The 13,983-nt window shown below is 31.7% G+C and overlaps 1 long non-coding RNA gene across 1 annotated transcript; it reads right to left on the reverse strand.

The window, feature by feature from the left end:
- Nucleotides 1-210: 210 nt before the first annotated feature.
- LOC143047018 (uncharacterized) lies at nt 211-13,983 on the reverse strand. The gene is made up of 3 exons (XR_012969368.1): nt 13,917-13,983; nt 2,771-3,312; nt 211-1,164 (listed from the first exon to the last, which is right to left on the reverse strand). It is a non-coding gene; the product is annotated as an uncharacterized LOC143047018 (long non-coding RNA).

Consider the following 13,983-nt stretch of genomic DNA (forward strand, 5'->3'; position numbering starts at 1 on the left):
TTTCATACAATATTCCAAGTTAACAAATCATTAAGAAATCACACAATAACAGAAACAAATTGTTAACAAATCATACATTTGAACGCAAGCACAAAGAAACCAATATTTCTTAATTTGAGATAAATTCTGCACAATTTTTTTTAAAAGTGCAAATTCAACAAAAATCAATGGTAGTATGACACCTCAAGACAAAACAAACTGAAATTTTGATATTCCATTTAAATCAAAGAAAACAGGATAACTTTAATTGGTATTCAGTACCGGAAACATATAGCGCATTCGTGGACGAAAAAACATCTGTTGGCCGTATTTGGCAAAACTTTTTGGAATTTTGGGTCCATAATGCTCTTCAACTCTGTACTTGTTTCGTTTAACAACTATTGTGATTTTAGCGTAACTGATGAGTCTTGTGTAGACGAAACGCGCGTCTGGCGTATTAAATTATAATCCTAGTATACCTTTGATAACTATTTACACCACTGGGTCGATGCCACTGTTGGTGCGTTTCGTCACCGAGGGTATCACCAGCCCAGTAGCCAGCACTTCAGTGTTTACATGAATATCAATTATGTGGTCATTTTATAAATAGTAGTAGATTTAGTAGTTTTCAGAGAATAATCTCCCTAATACTTGCATTTAAAAAATATTTTCATCGACCATTATTATTCTCAAACGATTTGCTCAGTGAGATTCTGCTTGGTGTGCACACAATTATTTGTGTATGAAACGAAACACATAGATCACTATATTAAAGTCATGGGAAATGTTCAATTTTCGAAAGTTCCTTTAAACAATTTGAAATCTTCAGTTACGAACAAGAAATTCGAATCAATAGTCGTAAAAAGGTTTTTGGTACCATTGTGCCATTTTGTTTCCTTTCCATTAAGGTTGACAAGACGTATTATCCACCGATGTATCTGCTGTAGCGAGAACACCACGTGATCTTTCAAGAGGACGGTTTTGTGTATCTAAATCTGACACCGCTGCAATTTTATTTTGTTTCTTTCTGTTACACATAAATATACGTAAAAAGGCCTGTCGAAACATAGGATTGAATGTAACGTATAGAACAACATTGTAAGCGGTGCTGAATGCAGCTAAGGCTATCTTTACCAAAAATGTAACTGAACTGGCGCTTTCACTTCCATCACTCCCTCTGCTTTTCTGAAATAATAATAATAATATTTTTACAAAAAGATCAAACTTATAATGGACAAACGCTGATCTTTCACTTCTTAGGTATGATTTGTCCAAATTCATAGTTGAAATATCTTTGTTGTGTCACTCAAAACTCCACATTTCAATGAGTGCTTAAATCTTACATATATCAGTTTATGTAACTTAAGATTTACAAAATTAACGAAATTTGTAAAGTGGCGGAGTGGTCGAATTAGTTAAACAATTTAATCACTAGCCAATCAGAAATGAGATAGTTATTTAGAACCCCGCACGTGACAGGTACGCTCGACCCAAATCTAAATTGACCATGATGTATCAGTTATAAATTTGGTTCTCTCTGGTCTCTCCGGTTTCCCCCAACCAATAAAAACTGGCAGCCGAGAAATAGCATAATAGTGATGAAAGTTAATCAATCGGTTTAACTAAATCTTTGACAAACGTGAGTATTTCTTCTTTCTAAATGTCAAGTTTAATTTGTGAGCAGTAACATTCTTTCTCTTCCATTTTATAGCGTTTTCATATTTCAGTTAATACTTTACGTTCGTGCATGTTCACATTTCACGGACTTCGTTAACAGGGGTGTTCTTTTACACAAAAAAAAATATATTCAAAAATGATCCGTCCTTTTCCGTTAACTGATTTGAATCAAATTCTCATATTTGATTTATAACAATGAAAAACATTTATGACATTTATTTTTTATTTGTTTAGTCTGTTTGAGCTTTTGATTTTGCCAACTGATTAGGGAGTTTCCTTTTTGAATTCTCCCCGGAGTTAGTTTTTTTTTTGTGATTTTACTTTTTATCAATAATAAAAGTCTTAAATAAACATTTTGCAGGGCCTGGGCTCGAAAATATGTAACTTAGTATCGTGTGTTATGTAGTCTAAAGCTATTAACTATCGAATTGACCTCCGAAAACCTTCTATGGTCATATAAGCGATATAGACATAAATGTAGATACAAATACTAGTTTAAAGTGGACTCGTGCAATTGAATTTTTCTAAGGTTGTTTAATTTCGTATTATAGATTAACAATATATGTTAATCATCGATATTGCCTGTATAAGAATGATTTTTTTTGTGGATTGAATCAGTCAATCAAATGATTTACCTTTGTTTTACTTTCAATGTTGACATTGTTTCCTTTAAATAACTCAACACGCACAATACATGCGTGATTAATCTCTACATAAGGGTTTAAATTGATGTTCACAAGATAACGGATTCAATGAGGTCGAATTATTCACTTGCAAGTGAATAATTCATCATCAATGTTTCTTAGCTTATTTTGACAAATTGAACCATATTGGCCGCTAAAAACGAATTATTATTTCTTCTTCACTTTCATTAATGATTGAACAAAAAATATTTAAAATTTTTAAATAGCTTGAAGCTAGTACCTCTTTTATGGTTCAATTTTACAATCGTATGATGTGGTGACAGCAAAACGCTCCGTTTTTATATGCACTTAGTCTCATTCCGTGCATACTGATTTAATTCAGATGTATAACAGTTAATTATTAGACATAATCAATTTTAATATACATCGTTATATATGTATTTCTAGAAATGCCCCCCAAAACCACTTACTGCAATTATAAGTGTGATGAAATAAGGTAACCAGCTCACAGCAAACAGCACTGCTACAATAATTAACATTTTAATTATCTTCATTTTCTTTTTCAAAATAGTTGAATTAGCAACTGCCGCTGTTGTACTTTGGTCTGCAGATGATCCGGTTTGTTGGACAACAAAATATATTATCCTTGAATAGTTGTATAAAATGATAACCAGTGGTACGATATATGTTACAAACAGCAGCATTATTCCGTTTCCAATTACAAAGGCACGGGGTACCATATCGCTATTACACGCTTGGTGTGTTTCTGTTTTGTTATCCTCTATTGTCTGTTGATCAACAACCTGGAATTCTATAATGGTAGGAGTGGCGGCTAGAAAAGCTATTACCCAAACACTAGGGATAATAAATTTGCAATGTCTGTTCGTTATTTGGGTCTTTAGGCTATCCACTATACAATTTCGTCTCTCAAACGCCATTGTTGCTAAAGTATAAGACGCTGATGTTATACACAAAATGGGAAAGGCAAAAGCAACTTTGCATAGGAAGGGACCTGTAAATAAATAAATATATAGTTATAGTTGTTTAGAAATTTAGATAATTAAATACACAAATTTCGTTAATTCAATGCTACATTAAATACACACATTTCGTTAATTCAATGCTACATTAATTACACGTATTTCGTTAATTCAATGCTACATTAAATTCAATTAAATTATTCTTTACTTGTCTACCAAGTTGCCACAACTGAATAATTTGTTTCTGTCAGTTATAATTTCTTTGTACCACTAATCTCTGCATGACAGAATTACATGATATCTAATATATCCCATATCATTTATGTCGTAATATCATCCACGACTCACTCCATACTTACTGTATGAAATGGATAAAACGGGAAAAAGCTGACAAAAAATCTTTGGACTCTTTTTTAATTCAGTAATGAAGATAGTTGATATACGTATTCAACATTTCAAAGAACATTTTACTATTAACAATATCCACAATAAACCTATTTCTCGTATCAAACATAAACTAAAAGAACTAGCCAAGAAATTTGTTTTTGTCCCGGCCGATAAAGCTGCTAATAATATTATTATTGTTTGACGTAAATTTTACATTGAGGTTCTGAAAAAAGAAATCACAAATTCACCAACATTCCAACTGACTCCATTTTCAGAAAACGACATCTGTAACAAACATAAACTTTTAGCTACCGCTTTACAAGCAGAGCCAAATACAATGAAAGTCCCAACTATGTATTGGCTTCCGAAGCTACACAAAACACCTTACAAATATAGATTTATTTCGTCTTCAAGCCATTGTTCCACTACTAAATTGTCTATTCTTCTTACCAGCACACTTGGTACCATTAAAAGCCTGATAATAAATTGTTCAAATAAGGCCTTCGAAAATAGTTGAATTAATTACTTTTGGAGTGTCAAGAACTCGTTGGAAGTACTTGATAAATTGCATGCTTATATTGGTGATTTTGAATCTGTTCAAAGTTTTGATTTTCTACCCTGTATACCACATTGCCTCACATTCTCATTAAGAAAAAATTCACACACCTAATTAAATGGGCATTTAAAAAATCAGAATGTGAATATATATGTTCAAACTCTTTTAGGTCATTTTTTAGTAGCAATAAACAAAAAAACTATGTCAATTGGACATGCTTTGATACTATATATGCCCTTGAATTTTTACAAGATAACATTTTTGTTCGCTTTGGGGATTCCGTATATCGTCAGATTATCGGAATTCCAAGTGGGACTAACTGTGCACCACTTATTGCGGACCTGTTTTTGTATTGCTATGAGTTACAATTTATGACAAAAATAAGCAAAGACCCATCGAAACAACATCTGATAAACAAATTTAATAATACTTTTAGATATTTGGACGATATTTTGGCTCTCAATAATGACGACTTCAGTATGTATATTAAAGAAATTTATCCTGTTGAACTTACTTTAAATCAAGCTAATACTAACAATGACCACTGCCCTTTCCTCGATCTTGATATCTATATCACTAACGGAAAGCTGAATACTAAAATTTATGATAAAAGAGATGGTTTTTCATTTCCTATCGTTAATTATCCATTTTTAGATGGTGACGTTCCCTTGTCACCATCTTACGGTGTTTATATATCTCAACCTGTACGATTTGCTCGTGTATGTAACAATGTTTTAGATTTTAACGAGAGAAATTTATGTATTACTGAAAAATTATTACACCAGGGTTTTCGATATCACAAACTAGTCAAAACATTTACTAAATTTTATCATCGGTATAAGGACATCATTCGTAAATATAGCTCAACATGCAGACTTCTTATACGTTCAGGTATTTCACATCCAATTTTTTATGGAAATATTCTTTATAAAGCACAAAGGTGTCAGTATTCACCTCAAAAACTAACAAAACCTTTGAATAGACTTATTAAGAAGGGATATAGTTACGATACTGTTGCCAGGTCATTAAAGATTGCATATTTTGGCGTTAATATTGATTCACTTATAGGGTCTTTGCATCGGAACTAAACACATTTATTCAAAAACCAGTTGTTGGCATGACACGGGTTATGTTCTTCTCATATATGTTATGATGGTATGATACTAAACCCCTAACGGGAAGGATTGTGCCTGATGTTCATATGATGAAATCATAATCTTTTAGTCAGTTTAATTGAAGTCTGGAGCTGGCATGTCAGTTAACTGCTAGTAGTCTGTTGTTATTTATGTATTATTGTCATTTTGTTTATTTTCTTTGGTTACATCTTCTGACATCAGACTCGGACTTCTCTTGAACTGCATTTTAATGTGCGTATTGTTATGCGTTTACTTTTCTACATTGGCTAGAGGTATAGGGGGAGGGTTGAGATCTCACAAACATGTTTAACCCCGCCGCATTTTTGCGCCTGTCCCAAGTCAGGAGCCTCTGGCCTTTGTTAGTCTTGTATTATTTTAATTTTAGTTTCTTGTGTACAATTTGGAAATTAGTATGGCGTTCATTATCACTGAACTTGTATATATTTGTTTAGGGGCCAGCTGAAGGACGCCTCCGGGTGCGGGAATTTTTCGCTACATTGAAGACCTGTTGGTGACCTTCTGCTGTTGTTTTCTTCTATGGTCGAGTTGTTGTCTCTTTGGCACATTCCTTATTTCCATTCTCAATTTTATAGACATAGATATTGCTGATCTGAGATTAATTAGCTTTTGATTGATTATTTCGTTTAACTCAACGCTACTTTATACATTACGGATTTTATTTTCAAAACCGATTAAGTTTAATATTAAAAACTGTAAAAGCATTGAGATGCAAACGCGAACATATCACAAAGTTGTAAATCAATAACTTTAAACTTTTGTGAAAGGTGCTGAGTGCTCTTCGGTAACAAAAAAAAAAACAAAAATATGGCAAGTTTTGTTTTGTGAAATTTTGTAGGGGAATAGGGGAAGTATTTATTTGTATTTTATAACTAGTGCTTATTAGTTTTCACTTTAATTATATTTTCGAATACTCTCATTTGAGTTCCATTGTAACTAGTCATATGACACAAAGTGGGGAACAGGCTATAGCTAGTGAAGCAAAGACGAGCACCGTCCGTTCTGCGGGTCAAAAATCGGGCATGTGAAAATAAACAAAAATACATAAAGGCAACAGTAGTATACCGCTGTTCAAAACTCATAAATCCATGGACAAAAAACAAAATCGGGGTAACAAACTAAAACCGAGGGAAACGCATTAAATATAAGAGGAGAACAACGACACAACACCGAAACGCAACACACACAGAAACAGACCAAGCAACAGACAAAACACCACGAGAATAACAAATATAACATCAAAACCAAATACAAAAATTTGGGATAGATAAGTACCGTGCCACGTCTTATCTAAAAAATAAGAGAAAACACAAACGACTCAACGTTAAAATGCAACACACACAGAAACTAACAATATTATAACAATGGCCATCTTCCTGACTTGGTACAGGACACTTTTAAAGGGGAATAAAAGTGGTGGGTTGAACCTGGTTTTATGGCATGCCAAACCTCGCACTTTAATGACAAAGTTAAATATAACATTGAAATGACAACATAATATTACAGGACTACAATACAAACAAAAAGGAGACCATATTAGACAAAGAAAAGCATGATTAATAGACAACAAAAGCATCAAGTTTAAAATTCAATACGCCAAAAACGCGTCTTGTCCACACAAGACTCAATAGTGACGCCCAGATATAAAAGATCGAAAGTGAAAAAAGTACAAAGTTGTACAGCACTGAAGATCAAAAGTTGAAAAGGTTTTGCCAAATACGGCATTGTTTGTATGCCCGGGATAAGAACATTCTTATTATATAGAACAATTCATGCTATTGCAAACAGTAAATTTTATCAAATGAATATGAAAGAGATATACATAATCATGATAATGAAACTGAAGTATTAACTAATACAGAAAACTAAACCCGAATACATAACGCCCAGATATAAAAGATCGAAAGTGAAAAAAGTACAAAGTTGTACAGCACTGAAGATCAAAAGTTGAAAAGGTTTTGCCAAATACGGCATTGTTTTTATGCCCGGGATAAGAACACTTTTATATAGAACGATTCATGCTATTGCAAACAGTAAATTTTAACAAATGAATGTGAAAGATATATTCATAATGAAACTGAAGTATTAACTTATTACAGAAAACTAAACCCGAATGCATGATGCAGCATAGACACACCCGAATCAATCCAGGCGTCAACGCAATTAAAAAAATGACGTCACATACGATGGTGAAAAGGCAAACGTTATGCCACATTTGAATTTATGAAATTTAGAAACAGCATGACGTCACACATGAAAAACTATAATTCAAAAGTGAGATAGAATTAGGATTGCTTTAAGATTATATTAGAACTAAATACTGATAATTTATTAAAACAAAATGCATATTGCAATACTTATTAATAGCAATTAACTGTAATATATATATGTCAAGTTTGTTATGAATCCAACTTCAAACGTAATTAATCGTACGAAATTAAATATAATAGATAAAGGCGGTGATTAATTTTTCCATCCGTAACACCTAAATATAATAAAAAGACGTCAATACATTTTGACAAAATGAGAATTACAAATATAACATTAAACATGTAAACTAAATACATGAATTTGGGATAAACAAGTACAGAAACACGTCTTATAGTAATACGAATTCACATTCAGCAAAAAAGTCACAATCGGGAATAAGTCACGTTTGGTAATTAAAAGATTAGACGACATAATGACAAACCACAATCTACCATGTGGTAAAAATGTCCTACAATAGTTAAAATCAAAACGATTTATTTATCAGACCTAGGATGTTATGTTCGGATTCCCTACATCAGACTGACATGCGTGTTCGTATATTCTAAAAAACTATTCACCCAAATGCATTAAATTGTGTCATGTTTATATGTATGAAAAAAAAGTGATACTTTCTATTTCAACGTCATCTAAAAAGAAACACCAAAAAAATACTTCTTTAAATGTATTGTGTTTTGATGGCAACAATTGTTTTGCTGATGTTTTAATGTGTATGTAGTATTAGTATTCTAGAACCCAATTTTCTAAATTGTATAGAATGGAAGATTTACAAATTACTTATGACTCATACACATCTTATATTTACATATTAATTAAAAGTGAACAGAGTTAGATATATATATGTTTGAATATCATGTTATAATTACTTATGGTATGTTCTTGAATATCACATACAATATGAAATAATGAAATAAGATATAGCATGAGGATGATGCAGATTATCAACAAAGAAAAGACATTATAATAAAGATAGAAATGTTGACTATCAGCTTTCCAACAATGTATATATGTATCTCAATCGATTTTATCACAATAATTATTCATCACTCGACAAATTAATAAAGTAAAAAATCCAAAAAAGAAGAAAAAGAAATTTAGATCAGAAAAAATCATGAGATCAACTCATAAGCTTAGTGCATTGGTTTGCCCAATTAGCTTAAAATTATTTAGTAACACGAATACATACCAGAAGCTATATTCGATTATAAAGGCAGTAACATATACGTAGTAAATACGTAAGCTTTTTTTGCGTGAATCGGTTTGATTTTGTTTGGATGCAGAATGATTTTATCGAGGAAATGACATGCAAAAAAACAATTCATCTGATTTTGTTTTATTTCGTAAGTTTTACAGTTATAATACCGATCGTTCAATGTTTCTTTTCAATTGATTAAACACAAACGAACCACAATTTTCATCTATTTAAATAAAGATGCAAGTTCTTTTTTTTTCATTATACAGGTTATATGCGTACTGCAGTCAAAACATCCGGTTTTCCTACACTGTTTCTTCGGGTTTTCTTAAAGATGGAAAACAAGAAAGAAGTCATTCGAAACATTTTAAATTTATTTTTTTCTAATTTTCCAATTTAGTGAAGGACAATAACACATCGTCATGAAAAGGTCAAACCATATAACTATGTTTATCAATTTGATCCCTTTTTGATCCAACGTAAACTTTCTGAATACATTTTACGATAGCGTTTCAGTGATATGTATGGTTCTCCTATACGTTGTATTATATTTTAGATATATCTGTATTCTCTAAAACCAATTATCAAAAGAAACCGACATAGATTTGATTCATTTGAATATACAATACTTTGGGATGAACATACTTGGAGTCAATACGTTCAAAATAAACACAACAAATAGAAAACGTAGAATGAAAGTACATGTCTTTTAACCCGGGGGACTGACTATTTATTACTCTGTTGAAAAAATTAATGTGGAAATAACTTCTCAATTAGCAATAGTTAAACTGTTAAAGTCATATATAATGGATAAAGTTTTTCATTTGTATTCTTAGCAGGCAACCAGACGCTCTCAATCTATGGAGCTCCTGAGCTATGGACTGGACATCGTTCTACTGAATGTGCCGGCAATTTGTAATATATGAAAAATGAGACATTCCATACCTAAAAACTTGTTTTAAGGTTATTTTACCTTAATCGTATTTGGCATAACTTTTTGGAATTTTGGGTTCTTGATGCTCTTCAACTTTGTACTTCTTTGGCTTTATAACTATTTTGATCTGAACGTCACTGATGAGTCTTATTTAGACGAACATCTACAAAAGATACACCAGTGAAACTCAAATCCCAAAGTGTTAAAAAGGCCCAAAAAAGTACGAAGTTGAAGAGCATTGAAAACCAAAATTCCTAAACATATTGCCAAATACAGCTGAGGTAATCTATTCCTGAGATAGAAAAGCATTCATTTTTCAAAAATTCAAAAGTTTTGTAAACAGTTAATTTATAAATATGACAATCAATGATAATTCATATCAGCACAGAAGTGCTGACTACTAGGCTGGTGGTACCCTCGGGGAATTAAAACTCCACCAGCAGTGGCATCGACCCAGTGGTTGTAAATAAACTCATCATAGATACCAGGATTAAATAAGTTTAGATACAAACATATCGTATCGGTCAATTCGTGATGTGGATTGTAAAAATTTTGTCGTTTTGAATTCAGTCGTTCTTCATAATAACTCGTTTTTTTAGGAGCACAAATGTGTATAATGCGAACGTGAACGACCAAAGCAAATTAACTGAGATACCTTAACTCCATATGCCGAAGGTAAAAGTTTCTGCTGAAAAATAGAAAGGAGACTATTGGAGAGTTTATTTTCATATATCCTAGTTTTTAATTCATCCATCTGTGTTAATAACTTGAAAAAGATCGATATCTACTTTTGTTAGTATCCAACAATAGTTACCAATAAGTTCTCCTTTTTAAATAAAAAAATATTTTGGTAGTATTTACATTTTTGTGCAAACCTTTCATTTATGTACGTTTCTTTAAATTTAAATTCAACTCATAAACCAAAATCAATCGTTCTTGATTAGCATAACATGTGTTTTTTTTTTGTTAATTACAAACTAGGTCTCTTCTGTATACAAAAAGTATAATTACATGTTTTGATATCTAAAAACATATTTGCAAAGCTTTATAAAATTCATAATGAATTGTTTGTAAAGAAATAATTAGGGTTGTTTAACGATGCCAATGCGCGAGTAAACACGATAATTGGTACTTTCGACTGCTGGTAGGAGGAACATTTTCTCATTTCTTAGCGGCTTAGCGTTCAGTTGTCAATACTTTTATTTTTTAAGAGTTTCTAATTTCTATATTGAATTACAAAACATGGCTACTTAAATGCTTAACTTTTCATATTAGAAACTATCGAAAACGAGATGGAGTTCAAGGAGATCCTATTTTTCAATTAATAACATTGTTTCTGGGGGAAATTCAATGCAATACTATTTTTTTCAAGAAAATAAATTGCTTAAAAATTCTCATTTAATAAAATCTGAAATTTAAAACAATACAGTAAGACAATCTCAAACAAACTCTTCTCTCTAAGGAAATTTTACTGAATCAAGGAATTCGCATGGTGGATGATACATACGTATCATGAGATGTTTATCTTCTGAAAGAAACTGGTCTCGCTCCTTTTGGAGTTCATGGGATTTCCTCATTTTTCAGTGATTTGTCTTTTCTTAATCGGTTTACGAGATGTTAACAACGGTAAAAAATAAAAATAACTTATGTTTAAAATACTATCCATTCGTTAAATGTGTTTGAGCTTTCGATTTTGTCATTTCCTTTTTGAATTGTCCTCGGAATGCAGGTTTTTTTGTGATTTTTTTTTATTTCTAAAAATCCCTTAGATGAAATTTACAGAACTAAAATTATGTATGAGAAAATGCAAAGTCATTTTTTAAAGGACATGTCAGCAATAAACCGACCCACTTGGAAGATTATTTCATGGAAACACAATTGTGTTTGTTCTGAATGATATAATCAACTATATTAGAATTATTAACATGTGCTTTAATTCTACGCGATAATTAACAGACTAATTAACATCGTTACCATTTTGAAACGCTGGTTAAATAGCTTCCTTGTGTAGCAACTATCTATGGTGAAGTCAGTAATGGAAAATTTGAGCATTAAACAGATCCATTGGGGGAAATTATTATGTATATACTTTATACATGGAATGAAATTGTGTTTGTTCTGAATAATATGATCAAGCGCACTAGAATTACAATCATGTGCTTAACTTCTACAAGAGGATTAATATACTAATAAAGCATCATTACCAATATGAAACGTTAGTTAAATACTTTCATGTAGGTAGCAACTATCGGTGATGAAATCATTATAGGGAACTGAACTCATAGAATATTTTATCAACTGGGGTAAATATTCTCCAAATGTAAGCGTTTAGATTATTGTTGCACGACATGGAAAGCTCTAAAATTGAAAAATTAAAATCATGACTTTGGAATTAGGAACACTTTAGTGTTTAATGCCTGTCCTTCTTTATTTCAACCACGTTTGGTAAAATCTAATTTCAAATTATTTTATAGGAGCAAATTTTAAACTTCAAACGTGTATGCCTGCGAGAGAAAGTAAAATAATACTTACAAACCGTTGTCGGATGAATCGATGATACGAATATTGATGCTACGTTTGTGAAACAATTGAAAAAATAAATGCAATGGGCTGATTTATGTTGATAGTCTTGTTAATTCAGAAATTAAGGCGTTCATTTGTAATTGCGATTTCTAATGAATGGACAAAAAAGTAAGAATTATTATTGCGATATCAGGAAAAAACGCATACGGATACATGGTATATGCATTTTGATCACTGTACAGTAATACGGAAATGCAACTATTTTTGTTAAAGGACTAGTTTAGATCGACCAATAAAAAACTATTAGGCAAGGTTGCGAAGAATTGTTTTCATTCTGTGGTTATTCTAATATAAACTTTTATGATGTTGGATGTGACGGATTGGTAATTTAGTCTTAGATGCATGATTTTTTTATTAGTTGTTAGTGGCTTTGAACTAGCTGTCAGTTAACTGCGAGTACTCTTAGATCTGTACCTATTGTCGTTTTGTTGTTTTGATTTATAAGTACCCGGCCACGTCCGATTGTTTTTTTTTTTTTTTTTTGTCCATCTGATGAGTTAGGCCTTTTTCGAATGATTTTTATAGTTCGTTCTTATGTTTTACTGTTATATCGCTGTCCCAGGTTACGGGGAGGTTTGGGATCCCGCTAACATGTTTAACCCAGCCACATTATGTATGTATGTGCCTGTCCCAAGTCAATAGCCTGTAATTCAGTGGTTGTCGTTTGTTTAAGTGTTACATATTTGTTTTTGTTCTTTTTTTGTAAATAAGTAAGGTTGTTAGTTTTCTCGTTTGAATTGTTTTACATTGTTATTTTGGGGTCTTTTATAGAGGACTATGCAATATGGGCTTTGCTCATTGTTGAAGGCCGTACGGTGTCCTATAGTTGTTAATTGCTGTGTCATTTTGGTCTTTTGTGCAGAGTTGTCTCATTGGAAATCATACCACAACTTCTTTTATTTTTATATTTTATGTTGTTTTTACCGTTTTAAATTCAACCATAATAGACAATAATGATAGAACATTCAGTAAAACAAAATTAAGTAGACATAGCTTTGAGGGTAATAGAGTAGATTGGATCTCCTCGAATAAAATATTATCAACCTCGGCTTCGCCTTACTTGACAATAAATCTTTGGGGTAACAATCTGCTGTATCATCCCCTCAGCTATGTTATCAATATACACTACTATCTAAAGATTACAAATCGTAACCTTATTTTGCTTTTTAAACTTGTTATATGTGAGTGTCACTGACGAGTCTTTTGTAAACAAAACCCACATATAACGAAAACAATTTTTATCTGGGTATCTGTAATGAGTTTATTACTATTTCAAATTTTTACGTTTTATTTCGGTTTTTTTTTTTTTTTTTCAGAAATCTTTGTCAATATGATGCAAATTTTGCGACTGTCATAAGTGGGAGATTTAGCTTGCTTTAAAACCATGTTTAATCCACATAAGAAAAATGCCTGTACCAAGTCAGGAATACGATATTATTTATCCATTTGTTTTAATTTTCTTCGGAGTTCGGTATTTTTGTGATTTACTTTTTATATACGACAGAGATTGAAGTTTAAAATTACAAAGCTAAACTGATAAAGAACAAATTTATAAAGCTTACCCTCATGGAAATCATCTTCGTGTGATATATCATGGAGATTCTGAGGCAGGATAATCCCTGCAAGGAT

The sequence above is a fragment of the Mytilus galloprovincialis genome, chromosome 9, assembly GCF_965363235.1.
Source record: "Mytilus galloprovincialis chromosome 9, xbMytGall1.hap1.1, whole genome shotgun sequence".
Lineage (NCBI taxonomy): Eukaryota > Metazoa > Mollusca > Bivalvia > Mytilida > Mytilidae > Mytilus > Mytilus galloprovincialis.